The sequence below is a fragment of the Cricetulus griseus genome, chromosome 4 (assembly GCF_003668045.3).
Source record: "Cricetulus griseus strain 17A/GY chromosome 4, alternate assembly CriGri-PICRH-1.0, whole genome shotgun sequence".
NCBI classification, from domain to species: Eukaryota; Metazoa; Chordata; class Mammalia; order Rodentia; family Cricetidae; genus Cricetulus; species Cricetulus griseus.
Window position 1 is genome coordinate 174496636 of NC_048597.1, and position 14129 is coordinate 174510764.

At 44.4% G+C, this 14129-nt stretch overlaps 1 long non-coding RNA gene across 3 annotated transcripts in view; it reads left to right on the plus strand.

The window, feature by feature from the left end:
- LOC107978037 overlaps window positions 1-14129 on the plus strand; it is a 40206-nt gene that overhangs the window by 16316 nt on the left and 9761 nt on the right. For all 3 annotated transcript variants that reach the window (XR_004769628.1, XR_003485171.2, XR_004769629.1), the window contains exon 2: window positions 113-174. This is a non-coding gene — a long non-coding RNA (uncharacterized LOC107978037). The remainder of the gene's footprint in view (window positions 1-112; window positions 175-14129) is intronic.

The following is a 14129-nucleotide window of genomic DNA, read 5'->3' on the forward strand; positions in this document are numbered from 1 at the left end:
ATGCTGGCAAAACACCCATACATGTAAAATAAATAAATAAATAAATAAATACAAAAACTAAAAAAGAAGGAATTCTCAAATCAGAAATAATTTTTAAATTTTTATTTTTCAGTGTGTGTATGTGTGCAGTTGCCTACTGAGTTCAGAAGAGGACACAATCCCCTGGAGTTACAGGTGACTACTATGAGCCACCAAGTAGGTGCTGAGAACCTAACCTAGGTCCTCTGCAAGAGCAGCATTCTCCTTTGTTGTTGTTGTTCTTCTTTTTTTTTTTTTTCAAGACAGGGCTTCTCTGTAGCCCTAGCTGTCCTAGAACTAGCTCTGTAGATCAGGCTAGCCTCAAACTCAGAGAGACCCACCTGCCTCTGTCCCCAAGTTACCATGTGCCAGCCGGCACTCGGGAGGCAGAGGCAGGCAGATCTTCTGAGTTCAAGGCTATCATGGTCTACAGAGTGAGTTTCAGGACAGCCAAGGCTGTTCTTGAAAAAAATCAAAACCAAACCAAAACAAACCCAGCAATTAGAAAGAAATGCAATCCACATATTTATTATTTTTTATCTTATTATAGTTATTTATGTGTGTGTATAGGAGTGCCCATGTACCATGGTGCACAAATGGAAGTCAAAAGACAAGCTGTGGCAATCAACTCTCTTCTTCTGTTGTGATTGAACTTAGGTCCTCAGTCTTGGCAGCAAGCACCTTTACCTGCTGAGCTATGTCCACAGCCCAAGATATATACATGTTCACTTCAATTGTATTTAGTTCATTGAGTACAGTAAGTAGATGAGAAAGCTATTGACCTGCCGGTAACTGAATGTCACGTTAGAATGACAGTCACTAACTACTGTGTTCTAGTGATGTGCTTGTATCACAGGGCTGCTTCACACTCTGATCTGTGATCCCCATACCTAACTGGTCTGTATACATGCACAATTCTTCATCACATAGCTCATGTCCATCCCTTCCACTCCTCTCCCACTTCTAAGTTTTGGGAACCTTGGTTGTCTCTTGCTTGTGTGACAGGACTCTGTGTTTTGAGATTCAGCAGGTTGACCTCTCCGTCGGCTCCTCTCTGTTCCTCTCCTTCAATCAGACAGTTAGCTCAGAACTATAATCATGAGAGGTCTGGGACAGTGCAGAAGGCAGAAGCAAGCAGAGCAACCTGGCTTCATGCTTTCCACAAAACCAAGGAGCTGGAAGAAAATTAAGGGGTTTGTAGAGGAAAGAAAGTTATTTACAGGTACAGATTGTGTTTACAGAAGAAACAGAGCTCCCTAGTGAAGACAAAAGATGTGGGGGGCGGGGGGAGAAGGAACTGAGGGGTCCCAGATCAGCAAGGAGCCTGGTTCTGCCTCCTGGTAGAGTACAGGTCCCTAGGAAGGGGTTGCTGCTGGATGATCCAGACTAGGTGAGTGTAGCCACATACGTAAAGATGCTCTGATCCCCCAAATGTGACACAATTGCTGGTAACAGCATTGCTGGGCTGGAAGGGAGCATGCAGGCAGGGTAGTGGTTGTATGAGTGGTACCACATGCCACCTTCCAGTCCTGTTTTCCACTGAGTGAGAGCCTGGAGTCCCTGCTGGTGAACATGACCAACTGAGGTTAAGTCTGCTGGCTGGGGCAACACGGAGCCTCAGAGGTCTAGGAACCACCTGGTCAAGGTCACATGGTTGCTATGTCACATGCTATGTCTCATGGTCAGGCCTGTATGCTTGATTACTCTTCAGGACTACAGAAGTTCTGGGCCTTAGGACCTCCACCAGCTCTTAATCAACAAACGGCATTCTTTGGTCCAAAAGTTATGAAGCTGTACAATGAGTCCTTGCTTAGGAGCAGCTTATCTGGGGGTGGGGGTGGGGTGGGGCTCTGTGATGAGGAACAGGGTTCCAGCTCCACAGGTCTCCCCTAGCCTCACGGAGCCACGTGGCAATGCCAGGGTTCTGACTTCACATCTGTGAGCTGGAGGCACAATACCTCTCTACCTCAGCAGACCTTAAAAACTCCGAAAAACTAATAGAGATGATGTAAGTGTCCTGTATAGAAATGTCCCCATTTGGGAATAATATCAATAAGAATGTGAACAGTAGCACTTTAACTACAGCCCCAGGCCCTGATGGACCTTTGAGGACAGTCAGTTCTGGGAGGTTGAGCTCTGTGGTGTCCCGGCCTCAGCAACAGTCTACTCCCCTTCACTAGAACATCCTGTCCCACCTTGTCTTTGTACTTTTCCTTTTCAAGTCTCTCCCTCCCTCTCCCTCTGCCCCCCTCCCCTCTGGTCAGGTCTCACTATGTCATCCTAGCTGGCCTGGAACTCCCCCTGTAGACCAGGCTGGCTTTGAACTCACTAAGATGAGTCTGTCTCTGCCTTCAGAGTGCAGGGGATCAAAGGTGTGTGCCACCACACCCAGCTGATCTAAACTCAATAGAAGACGTCACCTTCTCTTAAGGATCTTCCTGGACCACATCCTACCTAAGCATCTGGGTGACGCAATCCTTCCCTAGGAAGTCACACTCTTCATCTTAGCATTGAGATCTCCTAGTCATTAGCTCCCTGCCCTCCTCCCCTTTCTCCCTTCCCCAATTAACCAGGTGTGGTGGCTGGCATCTGTTATCTCAGAATTCAGGATTCAGAGGCAAGGCCAGTCTATAATATAGAGTGAGACTGTGTTTCAGTCCATAGATCAGACTTCTCTCATTGGAGAAGTTCTTGCCATACAATTAGCACAGAGACTCTCCAATGATCAACAAGTAGAGAATAAAAGACTGTGAAGTGCCTGGCCCTAAATCAGACATACATATCACACTTCTCCTCCAGGTCCTCAGAGATCTTTGTAGCAGAGAGGGGGGAAAGATTCTAAGAGCAAGAAGTAGTCAGTAGGGCTGGAGAGATGGCTCAGAGGTTAAGAACACTGACTGCTCTTCCAGAGGTTCTGAGTTCAATTCCCAGCAACCACATGGTGGCTCACAACCATCTATAATGAGATCTGGTGCCCTCTTCCCACCTGCAAGCATACATGCAAGCAGAACTTGTATACATAATAAATAAAATCTTAAAAAAAAAGAAGTAGTCAGTAACATCAAGGACACAGTGCTTTCCGGATGGGGGGAGTCGCGCGTGTAAACTCACAGTGATTGTGACAACACACGGGAGATCTGTGCATAGAGCGAGAAGATGGACATGAAATCCCACTGCTAGCTGAAGAACTCTGGGCATTTGATTGCTGTTGGAAGAGGAAGAGTCTGTTTTCTTTAATTATGTGACTCCCAGTAAGTCCACCATACAGCAGGGCAGTCTCCACCTCCAAATTTAACTGGGTAACAAAACCTGGACTTAGGAGAAAAGGAGGAAGAGGAGAGTAGAACTAATCTCAAAGTTGGGTGAGAAGGGACAGGATGGTAGACAGAGTGGTTATGGGAAGAGTTGTGGGGGTGAATATGTTCAAAATACATTGTACAGAATTCTCAAAGAATTAATAGAAGCGTTGTTTTAAAAGAGACCAATGAATTAAACTAGCAAGCTCCTTGAGAGTGGCACACACTTACTATTCTAATGTGTTGAACACCAGAGTTTAGCCACACATACTGGTAAAGCATCAAGTGGTTCCCCTAGTGACAGCACGGCTGACTCAAGAGCTATGGCTCACTGCCACTGCCCAGCATCCTGAGATAGGACTGCAGACGGTGAGCCTAGAAGAAGAAGAAACTGCACAATTCAAAGTGTGGTTTGTACTGAACAGAAATCCCTTCTGAGTCCCACTTAGAATTTGTGTGTGCCTGTGTATCTGTGTTCTTATGTGCATGCAGGTTATGAACATGTGTGTGGCCAAAGGATAATTTCAGATGTCTTTCTCAAAAATGCTATCACTCTTGAGACTAGCGATCTCATTACGCTCGGCTGGCTGACCAGTAGTCACAAGATACTCTTACCTCTGCCCCATACCACTCCTGGCATTTTATATAGGTTCCTGGGCTCAAAATCAGGTTTTCAACTCACAAGATAAGGCTTTACCAGCGAACGGACCCCACCCCCACCCACACACACACCTCCACAGCTCTTTGTGATGGTTTGATTTAATTTTCTTAACTTTGTAGTGGTTCAAAATGTACCCATCCAGCCTGTTTGTTCTCTCTTGCTTTCAGTACAGTAATTAATAAGATATAAGACATGCTCATTTAAAAATAAGCCTTGTGTTAAATGATTTGCCCAGCTGGAGGCTAACATATGTGTTCTAAGCACATTTAAGTAGGCTAAGACTAAGTATGATGCACGGTAGGTTATGTGTATTAAAAGCGTTTCTTTTAAGATTTATTTTTTGTTCATTTATGTCCGTGTGATGGTATGTGCAAGTGAGTGCTGGAGCCCACAGAAGCTGGAAGGCATCAGATCCCCTGAAGCTGGAATTACAGGCTGTGAGCTGACAGGAGATACTTAGAACTGAAAATGGGTCCTTTGGCTGAGCAGCGAACACTTTTTTGTTTCCAGAGAACACACTTGACCTCTTAGCCACCTCCCCATCCCTTGAATGCTTTCAACTTACAATGGGTTTATCAAGACTTAACCCTGTTGTAAGTAGAGGGATATTTGTATTTTGGTTGTCTGGTTTGTTTGTTTTGGGGGAACACTATATAAATTCAGCTGGCAGAGAACTCCTTCTGTCTTAGCTTCCCCCATGTAAAGACCACAGGTGTGCACCACCATGTCAAGTCTGAACATCTTCTAACTCATACAAGGTTCATTTGTGGCCTTAATAGTCTCAGAGCAAACAGTTATTTTCCTAAAATCAGTAATATATCTATGCCTTAAATAAAACACAGCTAGTCACCAGCTTCCTGGAATTAGAGCCTAAACTCTGAACATATCTGATAGTCCTTTGACAGTCCTTCCTTGTCCCTAAGAAAGTTCTTAGAAAGTACTTCCTGGGCCATCCAGACAGCTTAGTAAAAATAGGGACTTGCAGCCAGACCTGACAGTTTGAATTCAATCCCCAGGGATTACATGGTTGAAGGAGAGAACCAACTTCTACAAGTTATCTTTTCTAACATCCACACTACTCACCCATACACATAGGCATATTTACACATAAACAAAAAATGTAGTAATAAAATCAGCCTAAAATAATCTTTCTGAGTAGATAATAAGCATGACATAGCTTATACTCTATAAAGTCTGAATGATGCCCATGAATAAGTGCTGAAGGGGTTCACAGAAATGTTGGTGCTGAAAACTTTTCCTCTTAGAAGCACATCAAGGAAGGTATGAGGCTTGATGTCAGAACTGTTGGGATGGCCAGGTACATCTGGAATCTGGATTCTCTACAATCTTGCCTTCAATTGTGCACACCTCTTAATAGAAAATAGTGAATAGTCTCAAACATAGTCCTGACTCCCACTCAAGTTGATAGACATGTGCTAAACTCTCCTTCTTACCACAGGCAGACCAGTGTGAGAAGTTAATGAACTGAACCAGCTGCCCTAAGCATGTGTGAGATCCAACAGTTGTAGACACCCATGGTGAATGGAGAATGACGGGAGAGATAGTTATTCACTGCAAACAGTCTTAGATTAAATCCAACCCACCCTACCATGAGAAGCAGCTAGGCCATTACAAACTACAGATTAACATTTAGGCTGTGTATTTTGTTTGCCTGACACCCTCAAGAGCCTTTCATCTTTCTGCAGAGTTGACACAAAGAGGTGACATGCTGGTTTTGCTATATGCTAAAGTCATGGCACTAAGGTCTCCCATAATGCTTTAGATGACTGGTCTTAAGAAGACAGTTGCATGCGCGTGCGCGAGCACACACACACACCCACACCCACACACACACACACACACACACACACACACACACACAATATAACACACATGTATAGTATTATTATTTTGAGTCAGAGTCTCATGTAGCCCAGGCTGGTTGCAAATTTCCTACAGAGTTGTGGATAACCTTCAACTCCTGATCCTTCTGCCTTTACTACCCAAGAAATTACAGGTGTGAGCCACTACACCTAGTTTATACTTCTCTGAGGATCAAATCCAGGCCTTTGGGCATGCTAGGCAATCGCTCTACCAACTAAGCTAGCCCATTTTAAAAATCAGTTTTCTTTTCATAGGGTAGTGAGAAAACTCTGAGAACAAATAGAAATAAGAGATGTAGACTTCTGTTTTCCTTTCTTTGGTCTGCCCTTCAGGACTCCCTCATCTGTATTTTATTCTTATTTTAAGAGCATTGGTCTTTTGCCTGCATGTATGCCTATGTGAGAGTGTCATATTCCCCTGGAACTGGAGTTACAGATGGGTGGGAGCTGCCATATGGGTGTGGGAATTGAACCTGGGACCTCTGGAAGAGCAGCCAGTGCTCTTAACCCCTGAGCCATCTCTCCAGACACTTCATCTGTGTTTATAAAAGAAACGTTGGCCAAATTCAGAATGGCTGGCTGAGCAAGTCGAGCCTATAAACTCCTCACCCAGAGTTCTGGACTCACACTGAGAAGTGCTAGACAGTGAGTGGTTTGTGTTCAGGAGCTTGGAAGTGATGGTTTCTACTATGTGGGCTGGGAGCAAATGAAGCCAGAACACAGGAAAAAAGAAAGTAAGTTGGGTGCAATCCAGCCATAAAATATAGGCTTGTCATGCCCAAGACCTTTGGTTCAATACCCAACACTAAAATGGGAGGGGATAACAAATTAGTATTTATTACCTTTATTTTTAAATATAATGCATTTAATAGATTTAAGCCTGCATACTTATTTTTTATTTCATTTGTGTGTGTGTGTGTGTGTGTGTGTGTGTGTGTGTGTGTGTGTGTGTTTGTGTGTGTGTGTGTGTTCGTGCCATAGTATGTGTATGGAGGTCAGAAGACAACCTGTGGGAATTGGTTCTCTCCTTCCACTCTGTGGGTCCTGGAGGTGGAGCTCAAGTTGTCTGCCTTGCTGAGCCATCTTGCCAGTCCTGAATAATTTAATTTTAATAAAAACTGTCACTGGCAAAATTCCTATAAACTTCACCATCTGCTTTGGTAAACCGGTATGTGACAGCATACCACCAACTGAAATGAATGTTTGCTAGTCAGATTCAAAACACAAATCCAGGGTTTGTAATATAGCTGAAATAGAGCAGTCTCATCTACCCCTTCATTCCTAGCAACTGAAGCTTCAGTTCTTAGATTCAGACTCGTCCAACCTCTGGAAGGTCCAACCTCCAACCCATAGTCTGAATGTCCACTCAGCCCAGGACGGCTATGAGTGCCACCCAACAGAAAACCATAAACTTACATAAGTCATCGTGAAGAATTTTTTTTCTTTTTTTTTTGCAACTTGACTGTGCACTTCCCAAGTATGAACTTTGTGGATGACAACATCCTGTCACAACATGAGTAGACTGGCCATTTCACTCCCTATGGCATCTGTTCCAAAGATTTCCTCTTTCAAAGAGCAGCTGCCTTTTCCCATGCCTGATTCTTAGCTCCACCTGGGCTCCCCCTCTCAGCTATCACCTCTAGGACATTAGACCCTTTCACAGCAGTCAGTGTTTTCCAAACCGAACTCATTATTTTCTGCCTGAACTTGCTCTTCCTCCAGCTTCTCCACCGATTTCACACCATAACCACAAGGAACTGTTTGTTCCCTATCTCATTTGATACCACGCCCTCCCTCTGTTTACCAAATGTAAACTATTAGTCCAGTGGTTCTCCACTTTGGCTACCTTCAAACAGACAAAGTTGGGTACCACAGGCTGCAATTTAGATACAACTGGTAAGAGATATGGGCTGGGCCATGACCCAGAGAGAGAAGAAGCTAAAAATAAAACAAAACAAAAGCAGTCTCCCAGGAGAGTTTAGTGGACTTTGAAGGTACAAACCTCTGTTTCAGTGCCGTACTTAATGGCTCCCTCTTAACATTTATTGTTGCTGTCATTATAGTAGTATTGGTGCTGGGGACTGGAGCCAGGTCCTTGTACATGCTAGCTAGGGGCTCTACTGATGAGCTATACTCATGATTTATTGTTGTTTCTTGTCCCGCGCACGCTCTGTATTTCTCGCCAGCAAGAAATCATACGCAGGACACTCGGATCCTTCTGCAGGAAAGCTTTAATGCGTCTTGAGAGGAGAGCATAAGCTTACCAGAGCGGAGACACTGAACCAAGAAAACCCATCCCTAATAAAGGCTGGCAACCGCCGCCTCGGACGTGTCACCCCATGATTGGCTGCAGCTCATCCGGCCATATGACGCCACGGAATAGGCAGAGATCAAGGAATGGAAAATTACCCAGCGCCTGCGCAATAATCTTGTTTACATTCGGTGCCTGCTGGATGCAGGCGCCATCTTGTAATGGAGAATGCAGGGATGGCTCCCTACATATCCCCCTTTTTTATTAATTAATGAAAAGGCTTTATATTATTACAAGCAAATAGGTCACCCATATGTTGAGGGATAGAGGTAGAGGTTGTACCTTCCCAAAATCAAACATTAAGACTGTGTACGGGAGTCGCAACTAGGCTGTTAGCTTGACCCGAAGCGCTCTCGACCTGTCCTCTGCCGTTTTTCTGGGAAAGGGAGACTAGGGCAGGCAACCCTTATGCAGGACAACATGCCTCCCAGAGAAGCCTGCATACTGGGCAACTCTCTGTGCGATGCCTTGCTCGACATCCCTCATGGGCTGCTCAAGCCAGGCACTCTACCCTGTGCAATGAGCCTAGGCTCCGGGTGTGCAAGAGCTGTCTGGCCAGCGGCCTATTGCTTCCTTGTTCCAAAGCTACAAGCGCTTGGGCGATAACCACCTTGTCTCTCTTAGTTTGAGCCCTGAGCTTACAGACCAGCCAGAGAAGCAACATCAATCCGCAGCAAACGGCTGCACCAAACAATCCCACCTCCACCCATTTCCTTAAAATAGGAGACAGCTGAAGCAATCCATGATGACAGTCCCTCCGTCAAGGACAGGAGTTAATCTGGATAATAGTGGCTCTCAACTCCTGGGGAGAGGGTGGAGTTCCGACTTTTGAGGGTCCAAAGGGGCTCTTTGGGTGAGTCTTTCCGGGATCCACAGGGGATTCTCTTCATCCTGTGGAAAAACACATATCGCTCCCCTGGATCTTATGAGAATAGGATCCGGGCCTCTCCAAAGACCAGTTAAGACATCTTTCCATTTTACCATCTCCTCTGAGGTATGACGCTTGGCCGCTGTATGGCCCTGAGCGTCGGTGTTTAGAAAATTAAGGGTAAAGAGTGCCATGGATATTGCAACTCTTGGCACCGAGGGTAAGGATGCTCTCATTCCCTCCTTTTGTTTGATTAAATAAGACTTAAGTGTGCGATGGGTACGTTCCACAATGCCTTGTATAAGGTAGGCCAGTTAGATGGGTAATTTCCATCTGTAACTTTTGAGAGGTATAAGCCGGCCCATTATCTGTTTTTAAGAAGCACATAGGTGGCTAGGTAAAGTCTTATTTCTTTAATACAGCTGAACTTCCTTAAACAGTAGCTTAACTTCTTTCTGAGGCAGGGTTTTTTTTGTGACTTTGGAGCCTGTCCTGGAATTTGATCTGCCGGACCAGGCAGGCCTTGAACTCATAAAGATCCATCTGTCTCTTATTTTCGAGTGTTGGGATTAAAGGCGTATGCCGCCAACGCCCAAAACTTAAAGGCGTGTGTCACCAACACCCTGAGCTTAAAGGTGTGTGCTATCAACATAATAGATTAGCATCTTTTACAAAACAAGAACTTTACATTGTCAGGCTTTGCTTAAAAATTCTAAATTGAAGCTCTTTAAGTATAAACATTAATAAAATTAAATATTTGAAAACTGGTTTTAAAAAGAAATTTAAATTCCCTTAAGGTCTTTCTGTAATATATAGAAGCATTAACATTTTAAATCTTAACTGAAAAACTTGTTTCTAAGATGGTATTTCTAATTTCCATGCGGTCACCTTAGTCAAGATGGCGGTCTAAGTATCCTTTTTTTAACTTTAGCAAAATGGCTACCGTCAGTCATGTGACCAGCTACAAAATGGCCGTACCAGGAAATAGAACATTTTAAAACAAGCATACATAAATTACTTGAGCAACTTTAGGATATGAGGCTTTTCCCAGGCATCCCAGGCCTCCAAGCAGTGTTGAATAACATGCACAGCCTTTTCCCCTATCAAAGACTGGGAAAGCCATCTGTAATTTTCTCTGCTCCTCTGATGGTAAAAAGGAGTCGGTACCAAATAGTGGGGGTGCTGATGGAAGCACACCCGCTGGCATTTTTGGCAGCCGATATCTATCGGGGTGGTATCGTGCTGCTTCTTTCTCTAGCTCTGCTTCCTTGCTAGAGTCTAAAATCTCAGAGTCTGAGCTGCTCAGCTCCAAGGCTTCCAGTTTCGTTGCAGGGAAGAGGCTAGGTTTCGAGTCCTCATCTCTCCTAAATTTACCGGGGTGTGACCGGTTATCTCCTATTTTCTCTCCCTCCATTTTTGTTTCTTTTTCACCTAGCTGAGCTGTTTCCTCTAAAACTTTATCTCTTGAGCTTTTAGAGTCATTAGAGCTATCAAGATTTAAAGCTTTAATCTCATTTACAGAATCATCTAACAAATTATTCACTCCCTTGTCATTAGACATCCCAGGAGGTCCTTTTTTCTTATTTATTGCTGTTTCTCTTAACAAATTATTCACTCCCTTGTCACTAGACATCCCGGGAGGTCCTTTTTTCTTATATTTTATTGTTAGGCGCGCCCCATCTCTCACTACATTCGGTTTCTGATATGTAATTCTGGACTTCTTTAAGATTGTTACAACAGTGAGAAAAGTCAAAATAGCTCCTAGTAAAAGCATAGAAGCCTCTATATTAACCTCCCACAATAGCAACATTCCCAAGCCAAAGTCCAGAAAAAACATACCTCTCCGAATTTACCACCCTGCAGTTCTGAATCCGCCTCGTTAGAGGGGTCTCCGAGGTGCTGGAAATGTTCACATGTTCCCGGGTTTCGGCACCATATGTCCCGCGCACGCTCTGTATTTCTCGCCAGCAAGAAATCATACGCAGGACACTCGGATCCTTCTGCAGGAAAGCTTTAATGCGTCTTGAGAGAGGAGCATAAGCTTACCAGAGCGGAGACACTGAACCAAGAAAACCCATCCCTAATAAAGGCTGGCAACCGCCGCCTCGGACGTGTCACCCCATGATTGGCTGCAGCTCATCCGGCCATATGACGCCACGGAATAGGCAGAGATCAAGGAATGGAAAATTACCCAGCGCCTGCGCAATAATCTTGTTTACATTCGGTGCCTGCCGGATGCAGGCGCCATCTTGTAATGGAGAATGCAGGGACGGCTCCCTACAGTTTCTCCTTTAAAAAAAAAAAAAAGATAGCTGGGTGTCGTGATGCACACCTTTAATCTCAGTACTCGGGAGGCAGAGGTCAGCTTGGTCTACACAGCAAGTTTCAGGACAGCCAGAGCTACAAACAGAGACCCTGTCTCAAAAACAATACTAATTTTTTTTTATGTGTCTGTGCATGTGCTTGGATACGTTTATGTGCATCACATGTGCTCAGCACCACAGAGGCCAAGAAGAGGGCCCCAGATTCTCTAGAATTTGAGTTACAGGCTGTTCTGAGCTGCTTGGATGCATGCTGGGAACCAAACCTGGGTCCTCTGCAAGAACATTAAGCACTCTGAGTCACCTCTCCAGGGCCTATTTTTTTTAAAAGACAAAAAAAAAAGTCTTCTCCCATCACCTGTCAACAAAACTGACAGGAGCACACCTTATAAAAGGGCAGATGAGTCCAGACAGTCATGTCTTTGGGCCCTACATCCCAATGCTTCCACCTTAGCTAGGGGTTTCTTCTGACTTGGTCTGGCAGCAGAGCTGCAAAATCGTAGCCCAAGCTGTCCTTGAATTGTTAATCTTCCTGCCTTCACCTCTTCATTATATTGTCCTGCTGGTCTGTACCATACAACCAAATGTTGTTTTTCATTATTTGCAAAATCAGCTGATTCTGGCTCCAAAACTCCTGCATGCTCTATTGTCCTTTCTCCATCACCTGCTCTCCTAGAGTACCATAATGGTTTCTGGACTGGTCTCCCCCAAGAAAGTTTCTCCCTTCCCACATCTGATTTCCAAATGCAGATCTAGTCATGTTTTACACTCACTCTTACATCATCACAGCAGCAAACATTTGTTCCATAGTGTGGTGATAGATTGTTTATCTAAAAGAGACACTGAAAATCAGAAAAGCAAAGCAGCCAAGCCACCAGAGAGCTCTTGTCTCTACCAAGACTGGGGAGATCCTATCCTCAGTGTTTCTGGAGACTAATTGCCAGAATCTGAGACCCCTGCTCCTATCTTATATACCGCTCTAGTGCTGGGATTAAAGGTGTGAGTTCTGTTATGCTTTTAGACTGATTCACACTCATGTAGCCCTGGGTGGCCTTGAACTCACAGGGATCCATCTGCCTCTGTCTCCTGAGTCCTGGGATTAAAGGTGTGTGCCACCACTGCCTGGCCTCTGTGGTTGACTAGCTTTGCATTCTAATCTTCAGTGGCTTTATTAGATCATTAACAATATATCACCATTCCATAGTATTTAGACACAAAGTATATCAAGTTTCATTATCTTTCCAGGGCAAGTTAGATTGACTTTGAACATCCATTGTCCAGGAGAGTAGCTTAGTATTGAATTTCTCTTTCTGGAATCATATGGGAAGTCTAGGAGATTAAAAGTTCTATGGGCCAGCAAGATAGTTCAGTGGGTAAAGATTCTTGCTGCCAAGCCTGATGACCTAAGTTTGATTCTTGGATCTGCATAACAGGAGGAAAGAATAACACCCAGAAGCTGTCCTTTGACCTCTAAACGTGATGCATGTATGCGGCCACCATATACACATGTGTGCATACATACATGATAAATGAAAAAATAAATGTAATTTTAAAAATTGAAACCAAAGTCCTGAACAGATAGATTCATCTTGGTCATTGCTGAGATACTCTGTGCCTCCAATCCCAGCAGGACACGATGATCTTTTACATTTCACTGATGCTAATCTTGAGGTCCAGTATCTCCTAGCTACTTTCAGTGTGGGCTACTGGGTGCCCAGGAATCAACCACTCTGGACACACTATGTCCAGATACCCAGTCCCTTCCCTGTCTTGGAGAAACTGACTCTGACTTTTCAAGCCAAGAAGACCTTCTTCTCTCAGAGGAGTCAGCTGAAGTGTGCCTGGCCAGGCTGCCTAAAGCAATTCTCTAAGCCTAGAGGAAAGTCCTGGCTTTGGCCTGGCTTGAACAGGTAAGAGCCCTAGGCTGGTCTTCTCGAAGTTGGGTAGAGCCAGTGAGTACTAACTGGCATTTGTAGGCTCCAGTGAGGCCCTGCCTACTGTCTTATCAACACATTTATCCTTCACTTGACCCTGTTCAGTTACAAAATAATAGAAAGAAGATGTGCTGGTTGATGATTAAACAAGTGTGTTGTTCCATTGGTTACGCACTTGCAAACTCTTACATTAACCCAAAGGAACGCAGAAGAGCTGGGGGTTTGGAGGGCAATCCTCTGGTCTTTCCATCTTGTCCCTCCTCAGCACCTCTCTTATCCTCTTCCAGCCACTCCCCTGTATATGCATATGCAGGGCACAGTTCTCCCTGCTCCCTATAAGGCCTCCATAATTATCCTCACACAGGTCTTTTGCCTCTAGTGCCTCATCTGCCTCCTTCCACACATAGGAAGCACCTGTTTTTCACTAACACTTACTCTAATATCACCTTCTACAAATAACTTTCAAGGTCATCTCTCCAAATGTTTGATCATTAGCCATTGTGCTTGCACTGATTTTATCTGTGTGGTTTCATCTCTCCCCCCTCCCTTACCCTTCCCCACACAGCATGTTTATCTTGTGCTGGTGATTTTATTATGAGTTGGAATTGTGGTTTTGTATCCTTGAGTCTTGAGTGTTTTATAAGTCAGGTATATTCCTAGTGTGCTGGACCTATAATCCTAGAACTTGGGAGATGAAGGCAGGAGGATCAGGCGTTCAAGGCCAGCTTTGGCTACCTAGTGAATTTGAGGCCAGCCTACACTATATGAGACCCTCTTTTAAAAATAATGAAAAACAAGTCAGGCACATGTTAGATGGATTCCTAGAATTTTTGAGTT